Consider the following 13425-nt stretch of genomic DNA (forward strand, 5'->3'; position numbering starts at 1 on the left):
AGCCGCCCCCGAGAACCGCCCCGCGAAAAACACGTCAAGAGTGCGACGGTAATGTCACCGCTGAACGTCGACATTTCGTGAACTTTATCGCAACGGCGCCTTCCAATCATCCCCCGGCTTAAATTTTCATCCGACACCAACATCCCCTAATTAGGAGGGCTCACATTGTCAGAATCAATTAAAGCCGGGCCTTCGACGGTTCCGGCGGCGGTGGCGAGTGCAAAAAAAACGAAGAAAGAGAGCCGTCGCGCCTCCCGAAAAATTATGAATTGACGGTATGCGCGTCGGGTATATTCGACGACGCCGTCGTCGACGTCGTTCAGTTCGCCGCCAACTTCGCAGGTGTCGGGACGCAATTCCGCTCGAGACGAAAACGTGCGCGATAGCATGTGAATGCGAACGGTTTTATTAATAAATAACCCACGAGAGAACTGTGGCGATTGGAGTTTGATGTGTTGGCAGGGCCGGACTCGATAGCTCTTCGACTAGGTAAGGGCTAACGCGCCTGACCCCGACTCTTCTTCGCTCATCACTCCCGACTTTACTCCAAAAATGACCAAACTAGCCCTAGAGCTTCGGCTTCTTTTCTTTCTCCCGATCCAAACACGCCGCCATATTTAGCACCACAACTCCAAAATTTTCAAAATTTCTCCCTCTACACCTTCTCCACTTTTAGCACCCCACACTCCAACTTGGATCCAAACGCAGGTTCACCTTTTGAAATCTGCTTCCAATTCAAACACTCCGCCATATTTAGCACCACAACTCCAAAATTTTCAAAATTTCTCCCTCTACACCTTCTCTACATTTAGCACGCCACACTCCAACTTGGATCCAAACGCAGATTCACCTTTTCAAATCTGCTTCCAATTCAAACACTCCGCCATATTTAGCACCACCACTCCAAAATTTTCAAAATTTCTCGACTGCACTTTCCTCACTTTTGGCACTTTTGGATGCAGATTCACGTTGGTTCCTCAAGATCTGATCGATTTTTTCCAAAACAGTCTGCGAACACTTACCGGACACATAAACAAACGGAATTTAATTAAAACGTGGCCATTTTTAATCCGTGCGGTGCGAGCTTTGTTGAGCAGCAGTTTAAAGGTCTCGCGTACGCTGTCGCCTTACGGCATAAAATAAATATCGCAGGAGCGGTGAAAAGGCTAACGGGAAACAAGTCTATGAATAAAGCTTGTTTCTGTTAATTACATGTTTTGTTTAATTAAATTGGCTTTTCATTTAATGGTTCGTTGCACATTTTGATGAGGATTTTGTGAAGTTCGGAGGCATTATGCGCAAACACCGCCGACGAATTAACCCTTTGGGGGCGACTTTTTCGCCACTTTCGCGGGAAGTGACCCCCCAACGCGTGCCACCCCTCGTCGCGATAAGCGACTTTCCATCTGTTGCGTTCCACAAAATTCAATTCAGCCCGCAAAACATTCCTAAAATTGAATAAACTCTTTCAACGACGAATGCCAAATTATTACGTTTGTCATTTGTTTTCAACTTTAACGAAGAACGTTTGTAACTGTGCCACAGATAAAACAAAATATTTTCCCTCTTTTATTTTTGGAATGTTGCAGACACTGTACATTTTTGACAGTTGTGTTTTTGAGGTTACGGCTCGCTTAGAAGCGACATACTACAGCGTGATCAACAATAGGTACGTTTTGTTGGGACATAACCGGAATCGGTTTATGGTGGAACGACCGTTTTATTGGTGCACAAAACCGACTCCGACGAAACTTTTCATTCCGTTAAACTACATAGAATGGTCGGTTTGAATGTTAGAAAGTGGGGATTTTATGACAAAACTGTCAAAAATTTTAAGCCGTTTTGTTGGTGGGATGCATTCCGTTCAGTCTGGATGACCCAACAAAACGCACCTAATGACTGAGTCTGTTGGCAATGAAACAATTGAAAAATATTGGTGTTTTTCTGACCGAATGTTTTAACTTGACACGGCATTAAAAAAAATAGGTTATGTCGGGTATGTTTATCCCACGGCCTCCTAGATTCATAACAGACTCGTCTCTTATGAATCTAGGAGGCCGTGGTTTATGTTATTACAAAAATGACACTTTGATCGTAAACGCCTGTCGACTATGTCAAAGCTGACAGCCGGAAATGCGTTTAGATTACAATGGTACCAAAATCATTAAAATTTTCATTGTTACCAACACATTCAGTCATTCTTGATCACGTTGTACTTCCAAATGTCAATACCCACCTGCCAGTTTTATTAATTGCCATTTATTTTTTGTTCAAAGCTGACGTGTTCAATTTATTGTCGGTATTTATCGCCACTTATTTATAATAACAATAATAATTAATTTCTTTCTCTCGTCATTCATCATTTTGGTTATCTGAAATTTAATTTTGCCTTGTGTAAAAGGTTTTATTTATTGTGGCAATAAATATTATTGTTATCATCGATGCAAAATTTTGTTTTTCATTCCGATTTGTGCAATATTTCCAGTCGTAATCGTTGATTATTCAACGCTGTGATTATGAATTAACGAGTTTATTACAAAATGCGAACTAATTCTGAAATACAGTTTTGGTAAATATTTAATTGTTCTCTGTATTTGTTAATCATCAAGATATATAATACTGTGTCAGCTAATAAACAACTGAATTTGCATTAATTTTTTTTATAACTTTTAATCAGATTTTCTCCCTTAATGCACGCTATACAAAAATGAGAATATATTTTCCTCGTTCGGTAAAAAAAAAAACTATACTCACTAACAAAACAATAAGAAATATTCAGTTTGAACTCTTAAAAACCAGATTCACAAAGTACCAAACAGATTCAGTATGGTTCAGATCTGGACTTTGACCTGGCACTTTTCGCAATACTCTTTCAAAATGAGAGTTTTTTATCATCAATCAGCAAAATATCAAATTTTAACTTAGTTTATTACTAGGTTAAGGCTTTCCGCAGAAAAAAAGAACTCAACATTGATTGGCTTTGCAGTTTACTACCAAATGTTGAAAGAACAATGGAGACCAATATTTTCTCAGAGAAACATCACCATGTAAATGAGGGAAAAAGGAAAAGCAAGTTATTTTTATTCGCATTTCTCACATTCTTTATACAGGGTGTCTCAAAATTCGCGAATTCCGAATTCAGAGCGTTGTAGGGAATCACTTCAGTAGTCCAAATATGGAAATAAAAAAAAATCGGGACTCCCTCCACAAAGATACATTGGTCTGAAGGTGCACTCTTTGAAGGCTGAAAAGTTCAGTGTTTATTGTTATTTATGGCGTAGATGATTGTGGAAAATAATAACGTAAAACAATTTTTTGAAAAATAGCTTTACTTTGGAGTAAAAAAATCTCCACTGGATCTTTCCTTACCACGCTCTGAATTCGGAATTCGCGAATTTTGAGACACCCTGTATATAGAGGGTCTAGAACACAGCTCAAGACAAGACAGTCTTTGCAGACCAAACGGCCAGCATTTGAAAACGTGTGGCTCCTATTACATATAAAAATGTTGATCCTTGCGTCGGAAAAAATTGAAAACTGGTCTGCGTAATTTTTTGTATTATCTGTTTACGAAACTAAATTTTTTTCGATGGGATTTTGGACGCTAAAAAACAAACGCAACGTCCAATTAAAATAATTGCTCTTGTTTCGAGTTTTATTTGTAAAACAGAAATCTATATATTCGGTTATATTTGTAAATATCTGTTTTAATTAAATTCTTGTATGGCGTACAATTAGTACAAACAAAAACGAACGGTCGTGTTTAAAATAAAAACCGGGACGGGTATTACTTAAAAAAAAATAATCCCACGATCACTCCTCGTCTGATCGCTTTTTGATTTTTCCTTAATTGAATCGGGAGAGTCGTTGCATTCCCTTTTTCGACTTTGTCGCTCCTCAAACCCGGCCGAAATTGGGTTTTTAGCTCTTAACGATCGACTCTCCGAGTAAATAAGGACAATCGCATCCCGTTCCCGTAACGAGCCATTAAATTTTTCAGGAGGCGGTCGGCGGTGCCAGCGTCGCGACGCACTACCCTCCAAGGTAAGTAGTAAACCTCGATCGACTCCATTTACAGTTGTACTAATTCGGATTTACGAGCACGACCATTTGCATGTCCTACCGATACGTCCCGGATTTACGTCCCGTCGACCGGATTTTTCCCCCTTGTCCGGCCGGAATCGCGCGCGATCACGGCGAATTTGTAAACACGCCGGTTAAGTAGATGCGGCTTTGAACTTTACACGGATCAATAGCATGTTAAATTATGAGTTCGGAAGGATTAAGATGGATTTACGGCGGGATTAAATTTCGCCTGTGCTAACGTCTGTGCGGTCCGGGTTCTTCGCAGACCGGAATTTGACGAGAGCGCGTGTGTGTGTGTGTGTGTGTGCGATTTTGGGGGCGATGCGGCGGGAGGCGGGACCAAGGACGAAACGTCAGAGATATCGATTGAACCCCAATTTAGGCGCTGCCTTTTTTAAGACCATAATCATAACAAACTTACCGGAGGGACGGTCCACACTTCCGGGACCCGGACCCGGTCCAGACGCTCCGATTTTTACGACGAAAATCGCTCGTTTCGACAATTCCCACCAAACAGCACCGCGTTTTTGCCGTCTCTCCCTTGTTAACATTATTAAAATCCCACCCCAAGCATTAATTACGATGATACGAATCCGTTCGCGGAATTTGCGCTGAATAACTCGAATAATCGTGAGTTCTACGTCCGTGCATTGTTTCCGCTGCTGGGACGTCCGAGCGATCGCATCGCGCGCACGTATTGTTGGTTGCCTGCATCTAGAAATTATCACGCATTCATTTCTAAACGCATGAGAGTTGGCCATGATTTTTTGACGCATTTCACACAGTACAGTAATTTTGACAATACAAACTGTCATCAAATGTCAGGTATCAAGTAAAAATTTTCTTCAATACGATGCCGAAAGTTGTGTCTCAAGAAATCAAGTGCAGCATCTTGAAACGCTATGAAAACATGAAGCAAGATAGTGATAGTACTGATAGTGGAATGATGGAAGAAGATCAATCTAAGTTAAGTATAAAATATTGTTTCTAAAATCAAAGAGAAGTACTTAAGACTTGTTTACGATTGTAAATTTGAATGTATAATTCTCGTTTGTGCTTTTACACTGACGTTTTCACTCGAAAATGACATTTTATACTGTAACAAAGTCATGGCCAACCCTCACGCATTTAGAAAATGAAAAATGACCCGTCCCGGGCGAAGAAAAAATCGCCGCCTCATTAGCATAGTCCTCGTGGTATTAATCCAAAAAAAAAGAGCCCACTTCGAGCTTTCCCGCTCGGATCTGGATGAAAAACAATCATTACCATCATCGGGATTCTGGAACACGTTGTCATCTTGCATTACACCGCCCCGGAACATGTGTCGTGCGGGGAAACCGCGTTCCGCGCGATCGCATCCACCTCCGGAATCTAATATTTGTAGTTTACGACTTCACGGCTAATATGATCGAGCAGTCGAGGATTCATGCATACGGAATCAGGTGTTAAGGCATACCCTTGAATTATATTCAAATTGCTGATCGAGTTTATTATGCTAATAACGGTAACCCGATGAGATTTATGATAGTTTAACCCGATTACAATCATCGCCAGGATTGTCTTGTTGCTGCTAAACACGATCGAGGCAGGGTTGAATTCATTAATGGGGGCGACGGAGGGTCGACGCGGTCCCGTGTTCCGTATTCGATGCAGATCTGCACCGCTGGTCGCCTAACTCGTCACATCCGATCGGTCATCTAGTGCAACCGCTGGACAGAAAACTGCGTTATCGGCTGCACGTGTGGTTGCCTACTTGTCCCGAGCCATTTTCTTGCTTGATCATCGTTCGGTGTTCAACAACCGCGGATCGACTCCTCAGCCGCAACGCCATAAATCTCGTCCCTAACGAGCGAAGGCCGGGATTCGTTTTTCGAACTTTATGTATTTTTTACGTGCGAAATATGGCAACAAACAACAAAATAACAAGATAAAGGTTCCAGAAGAGGCTGACAAGACGCGAAGCGCGCCCGGGCGCTTATCTATCGATGCAGCAGGAAGGAAAACTTTGAATAAAACAATTCCGACCCTCCGCGACGACGAAAAAATTTTGTTTCACACTCGACGGCCTCCCCCTCCCCCTCGCGCGCTTCGTTATTAATTGGGCGGCTGCATCTGATGATGGGACCTCGTAAAAAATTATGACCCCTGGGGAGTGAAGAAATCGACAGGGCGGCGGCGGTGCGATGCTGCACTCGGCCGTAAACACCGCAATTTGTTAATTTTATGTGGCCGTCGTAAAATCGGGGGGCGGGGGTGAAATTAAGGGGGAGATCGATTTTTATCGGCGGTTCGCGCATTAAAAAATGTAAGTGCTTTGGGCTGTTCGGGTCTTGAGAGCAACAACGGATTCAACTTTCGACATTTAAAATATTATTTTTTGCGAAGGGGTCAAAAGGGATTAGGCGTGTCGGGGAAGTTCGCTCGGAAATCGGGCGTAAAACTCCACGGGAAAAAAAGTAACGCAATCTAATACTGTTATTAAGGCGAGATTTTATTTTGCGCCGTTTTCGCTAAATTTAAGCCGTCCGACGAGACCCGATGCAAATTTGCCGGACGCCGCCTCCGCTCTTTTGTGTCGCGGGAATTAATATTTCGAAGCGATTTCGTTCGGCGGACGACTTTTGAATAAGTGAACAGGCGATAATTAGGCCGGAATTGGATATGTGGGTGTTTAATATGCTAGATCGACGCCATACTCCTGCCGCCGCTCGAATTTCGTCAATCGAGCTTCCGAGCGGTGTTTATGCTGCCAATTACAGTGGAGAATTCGAGTTGACATACCTATTATGACACGCTGCCGCCCCCGCCCTTCCCGTTAATTGCCATTGTTTTGTAACGTATCGTAATTATTAATTTCGAACATATCCCGTGAATAATTGAGCCGCCGCCCTGAAAGACACGTTAACGGATCTAATTAGAATCAAACGAGCGGGGCCGACACGGCTTATCTATAAATTTATTAGCGCGCTTTAAAACTTTACGACCGGCCGAAAGTGTGCCGTGGCCACGACGCAGGGTCGCAACCCCCAATTTGTGACGCGTTCCTCAATTTTTGAAATGAAAACTTCTTTAGGCGCACTACATACATTTTATTCCCGGGCAGTCAATTAGTTTCATGCGACACGGTAAAATCGTTCGCAGCACGACACGGCAAGCTAAAATCTCGGGAGTCGAGATTTGTTGCGGAGCGAGCGAAAAACAATCAACTGTGCGTCACTTGTCACTTTTCAATTTTCAATGTTCATTGTGTTGTGACCTGACTGACCTCAGTGCAGAGCTGCAGGAGTAGCTGTATGTAATATAGTTATATAAAAACGATAAAGACACGACAAATATTGTGAGTTTACAGATGGATGTAGGATTTAATACGTAATTGTCAATTATATGGCTTCAACAATTTATCTATTGGAAAAATTTGTGTAGCAAAATGTGAAGAGGACAATGCACACATTATCATACTACAGGATATTGCTATGAAAACTTGTGTTCTGTTCAATATAATAAACCATCGTCAAGGAAATAAAAGTGAAACATCGAAACCTAACCTCACAAATTTTGCCAGTCTGTTTACCTCTAAAGTCTATTTTTTCCTGGTAGGCGCGTGCGTGCGCATCTCCGAAAGGTAGAATCACATAGCTAAGATTTTTAGCAGGATGCAGGAATTGTTAGTATTTTTGGTTGCATATTATCTAGGGGATCAGTATTTGTGGTTGCACATTAAAACTCATGATTATGATTTAATTTTTGTATAATTTGTAAAATGTAAACAAAAAAGTTTATGAATAAACCCGTGGAAAAATTGATAACAAATATTATATGTACAACATTTTTTATTTTTATTTTATAAATACAGGAGTTAAATTGGGTACAAAACAACTCGATACTTTTGGATTCAATCGTTAATTTAAAAAAAAATAAAATAAAATAATCATCATCATTCATTGTTTTGCACTTCCCTGTACACAGCATCAATTGTGGGAATTCTGTTTGCAGAGAAAAATGAGTGCACTGTTTTTCGAATGAGATATTTTTGATGTTCATCCAATTGAATCATACATTTCCTATCAGGTTTCTTCGGTGCCTGTAATTGCCCACACTTCTTTTCTTCCGCCAAGTATCGTTGAAAGGTTCTAAATCCACAACCTTCAACACAAAGTAATTAAATTAAGCTGTTATACAACAACAAAAAAAACTCAGAAATCAATACCAGTATAATCTGCAGTTTTTTCCATTTGAGCCGTCTTGGACTCTTGGTTAACTCGGCAAAATCCTTGGAGATCCCACGAAATACTTTAAAGATCATTTCTTTCTCGGCTTGTGAGAAATTTGCTATAAATATGCATTAATAAAAAACTGTTACTTGCTGTTAGCATAAATCCAACTTACGCCGTTTATTTGGTGATCGAAATTGAGACATCTTGTTGACATATAAAAACTTCTTAACCTCTAAGAACTAAGAACTGTTTTTTTAATAAATAAACGGACACAACACAAAACACACACAAAACAGAAACAAAACAGATACAAAGCACGAAAGGAAAACTAAGAAACGATGAAACAAAAATGGCAGCTTGGACCTGATTGACAGTACAGAACACTGCAATATTGCACATTTCTCTAGTGTAAGTAGAAAAATAAAGTAACCAATAGGAAAGTCGTATTTCGTTGCAGGATTTTGTAAATGCGCACGCACGCGCCTACCAGGAAAAAATAGACTATAAAAACGGACGTATTGGCAGTTTCTGTTGAAAAATACAGAGTTATGATGTTTATTAGGGGCTATCGAGTATGTTAAAAGATCGGATATTATCAGGCCTTTAAATCTAGGAGACAAATTTGCTGTTCTGTAACTTCAGAATAACGCAGACCGATAAAATGGTAAAATTTGTTGTGAATTGAGAATTGTTGATTGCGAACGAGTCCTAGCGCTTGCGCACTGAGCATTAAATTCATATTTGACAGTATTAGTTTTTAATATAAGTGAGGTTAAGGTAAACAAGATTGAATGCTGAGAAGACAGCAACAATTGTTGAAGGCAAGTATTTGGATTGATTTTTTTAATTTTTGCTCCCCATGTTGACCATCTAGTGTGGTGTGAACCTGATGTGAAAATGTCTAAACTTGACAATGATGGTAAAGCAATGATCTCAATGTATTTATCAATATTAATAACGGAAATTAATATTTAAAGTGGGAGAAACTAAAAACGTCTGTATCACGCTGTGATCACGTCTGTTGAAAAGTGGGGTTATGTCCAGGTACAGATCATTCAATGTCAAAACCTCAAAATCACCTCATGCAATTCTCAATAGAAATGAAGAATGAAGGAAATGGTCATTTGTCAGTTAGAGAAATGCGAAAAATACCTGGAGATTACTAAACGTAATCAGACCTTTCAATTAATTTCATTGATTAATACGAATATTTTTAGATAAAAACTAATTGGTCAGCAAGAAACATGATGTTCAGAAAAATGTTTTATAGGAGATGAAAAGGCAGAAGGCAAGAAACTACAACACTAGCCAAAATATACAACAAAATAGCACAAATAGGGTTAACCGAACAATGAATTTATATACATCAAGAAACAAACATATTTGCAAACAGGGTTTACTACAGAATTCTTCCAAAGAGTTGTTCTTCCACCTTTGTAATCTAAATCGGCCTTGACATGAATACCTCACCAGAGTGTTTACCTATAAAAGCGGACGTATTTGCAGTTTCTATTGAAAAATGCAGATTTTTGATGATTACATATTTAAAAACACCATTGGATTTAAATAATATTAATAATTGATGCCTTGCTCCTTATTCCTCCAAGTACTATCATCCATAATAATAAAATTTATAGAATACATATTACTTAAAATCAATAACGAGCGTCACAGAAGTTTTCACTTCTGTCGAGCGGTCTTAAGCACACACTCTTTTTTTTAAAATTCCCTCCCGATCGAGAAAATCGTTCGGGATCGAACGTGTCGCGTGCGTTCACATTCGAGATTCGGTCAGTGGTCGACCGCCTCTCTAATTACGAATTTATTAAGCCTCTTACGCAAATTCGGGCAAGAACAGAGACCCTTGCCAGTAAATGTTAAATTAGACTTACTATTAATTGGTTTTCTTGTGCAACGTTAAACAGAATTCGGTCGCAACTTGCTCGAGGGCCATTATATTAATTATTCTCTTTGATGGTCGAGGGGCGGACCTGCTCGTCGACCGACAAACAACTCGGTGGCGACCTGAAAAAGGACTTGCCGTCGCAAACAAACCGAAAAACGCAACTCAAACTCCTCCGAATGGAGTCCCCTCGATCGCCGACCGGAGCCTTTGCAGAAAACTGCACCACCGGCCGCACCGTTGGTTGCCTACCACGCACGCATCATCGCCGTGCCAAGGCCCCCGTCCCCGCCCGCACCCGCCGCGCGTTTGTCACTTGTCATGAGATATGTACGTTTTTATTTCCGACGCAAACGTTCGCGAATTATGGTTATGGTTGTCGGTTTGACGTCAGACGTGTACGTATTTCGGTCGGTTTTATCTACACCTCCGCTCGCATTCGTCTTCGGCCATTAAAATTTCCATAATAAATTCATCTATTTGTAAATCATCCATCGGCGGAAATCGGAGAATTTAATTTCCCCTCCGCCCCCTACCTCGCGTTTTTTTTGGTGAAGGGGCGAGCGTTTCGCTTAAACGCGAGCGGTTTGTTCGGTAATTGTAAATCGATGGAGTGCTCGTGTCGTGCTCGCGTCCCATATATTTACGAGCTTTCGAATTTAAAAAGATGTCAGTCGTGTTTATTGAAATGGTCTTTTGTTGAGTAATCCCGTCATGCATAAAATTATGAAGCTTTCAGGCAGTGTGTCTGAAAGGACATTGTTTCGGAGAACCGGAACCTATTCGGGTTTTTTCGCGTGGCAATAATGCGAAATTAAAAAAAAGAAAAAAACAATATTGTGCCTTTCATCGACGCTGCGGTCATCGCACGGGAAACCTGAAAAATGTGGGATTTTTGGGATATCCGTGATTAAACCGGATGGGGGCGAGATAATTAAGAAAATGTAAGGGTATGTTTAATCCCACCGTGGAAACCTCACTAAGCCGGCGAGCTCCACCGACTAACCAGTTGTCAGCGGGCATTGCGAGAAACTTAATAATTTATTTTCGAGCACCGAGATGTTGCTCCATAATTAACGCCCCGCAAGGGGTATCAAAAATTCAAGCGCCGCCGCGCACAAGAGGTGCATTAAAGGAGAGATTTTTCAAAAGACTCGTTTCTTTCCTCCCTTTGTTATCCTGCCTCCTTCTCCGGCTATTAACAGATTTCCTAGAAGGTTTATCCTGTCGGGATTCACAAATCCCGAACAGCAGTTAGTCAAGTTTCTTGGAGGATATCTACATCTTCTGTTATGCATCCCGAAACAGATGGTGTTCCTCAGGGCTCCGTCTCCGATCCACTTCTCTTCGCGTCACCCCGAAATTCTTACCCACTGACATTGTGTCTCTAATTTGATGACTCTTGTGCTCAAACTCGCTTTGCTTCTTGAGTGAAATTAGCATTTCGGGCGCGGCTCCGAACGGAATCGTCTCAATTGTCCGTCCGAGGTCCTTAATAAGTTTATGTGGCCGCGTCCGCAAAGCTCTTCATTATCGAATTAAATTATGAACCGAAAGCCGCTTCCATTTCGGCACTCCACTCGAATGTTGTGTACTTTCGTGCAGATCCTGCGTAATCGATGTGAAAGTGCTTCATTTAAGGATAGAGCTTTCACAGCTTAAGGAAAGCTTAGTGGCGAGGAGCTTTAGGTTTGGTTTTTTCCTTTGTGTTTGCGGAGTGGAGCGGTCGATTCGAAAAATTCCCCAATTAACTGGGACTCTTCCGCGTTTGTTTACGTAATAAATTCGCCGACATTTTTTCCCCAACGGCTAAACAAAAATCTAAAACTTGGCGATGGCGAGGCGGCGGAGAGCACATTGTTGGCGGTGATTCATGGGGCCTTTTGTTGCGGTCTTTGTTATTGCAAGGCGCATATTCCGGGGGCGATCATTTCGTATGACAAAAATTACCTGCGAATAAATTCTCGCCGGTTTAATTAAGGCGGCGGCGCCGGTTCGCCGCTATAAATCCCAACAGTCGATGGTGCACCGGACCCCTTCCGTTCGAATTTCCACCTGGAAGACTCCCCCTCGCATTTTTCCCCTTAATTAGTGTTCGAAACGTTAAACTCTTTGGCCCTCGTTCAGCAGCTCTTTAAATCCCCCTCGTTATATTTACTCGGATTGGATGGCATAATCCTGCGCCGAATTAAAATTCCATCGCCGGAAGTTGCCAAGGAAATAACGTTAAAAAGTCGATGGGGGGGGATCGATTAATTGTCGAAAGGGGGTGGGTTTGCGGGTCGCACCTTTTAATAAACTATCAATCGCGCCGACGGGCCCCGATATTAAACATCCACCGCCCGCCCCCTCGCCAAATTTCAATACGTGGCGGAGTTTTTGTCGTCGGAAGCGACTTCCTGACGGTATTGTTCTTGCCCCGGCTACGATGTGGCTTTAATGGGAGCGTCACGGTCGCGCGAATATGCGCCGCTGTTTGTTCAAATGACAGCCCTTATTGATGGTGGTTCATTATCGTAAGTTTCCTGAAGGTGACACCGACTAATTGTGTTTATCTGGAAAACTGACCATAAATAAAATATTTAACAACCTTTCATACCTTTGTTTGGACGTGACGTCGGACGCCCACCGGGGGCGGTTTATTTTTATTTAACGCCGCACCACCTAGACCCTCACCTATCCTTCTTACCCTTCACCGAACCGATCGATCACCTCGCACCAAAATAACGACCATCACATCCTCCACTTCCCGCAGGAACTGTCGTTTGGCTCAACAATCAGACCACAACAATTAAACTCGAACAAGATTTAGATTTAAAACGACGAAACCAAACCCACTAGATAAACCGTACCGGTTCTGGTGTAAAATCCCATGCGTTCCCTTACGGAGTTTCGCTTTACAATTCAAGGTCGCACGGCAAGAATATACAATCTTTTTTTCTAAATCTGGTGGAGTGATCGATATGGATGGAACAGTGCTTTGGTTTGCGGACGGGGGGTCGACAGAGGTCGCCTTCGCACTATCAAGCGAGGACGCCTGGAAATTCACAGTTGACCTGGTGCATTCATTAATCATACGACGAAGCGTTTCGCATTTCTGCACTTCGATCTGTGTTTAGGTTTTAGAGTGTGCGGACCCGGGTCCTGACGTTGGGCGATAACTTTTTGGGAAACGAGAAACTGGAAGATTAAAAAAGAAAAAAAAAAGAGTGTGTGCTTAAA

The 13425-nt window shown here is 41.7% G+C and overlaps 1 protein-coding gene and 1 long non-coding RNA gene across 6 annotated transcripts in view; one reads left to right on the top strand and one right to left on the bottom strand.

The window, feature by feature from the left end:
* Positions 1–319: 319 nt before the first annotated feature.
* The window catches only part of Ten-a (tenascin accessory), a 206947-nt gene continuing 193841 nt past the window's right edge, over positions 320–13425 (top strand). For 4 of the 5 annotated variants that reach the window (XM_069050307.1, XM_069050311.1, XM_069050309.1 and 1 more), the window contains exons 1-2: positions 320–489; positions 4001–4044. The gene's annotated coding sequence lies outside the window, so the exon portion shown is untranslated. The remainder of the gene's footprint in view (positions 490–4000; positions 4045–13425) is intronic. The other variant, XM_069050308.1, reaches the window with a different exon arrangement.
* LOC138132756 (uncharacterized) lies at positions 7861–11202 on the bottom strand. The gene is made up of 3 exons (XR_011160171.1): positions 8473–11202; positions 8294–8415; positions 7861–8229 (listed from the first exon to the last, which is right to left on the bottom strand). It is a non-coding gene; the product is annotated as an uncharacterized lncRNA (long non-coding RNA).

The sequence above is a fragment of the Tenebrio molitor genome, chromosome 6, assembly GCF_963966145.1.
Source record: "Tenebrio molitor chromosome 6, icTenMoli1.1, whole genome shotgun sequence".
NCBI lineage: Eukaryota > Metazoa > Arthropoda > Insecta > Coleoptera > Tenebrionidae > Tenebrio > Tenebrio molitor.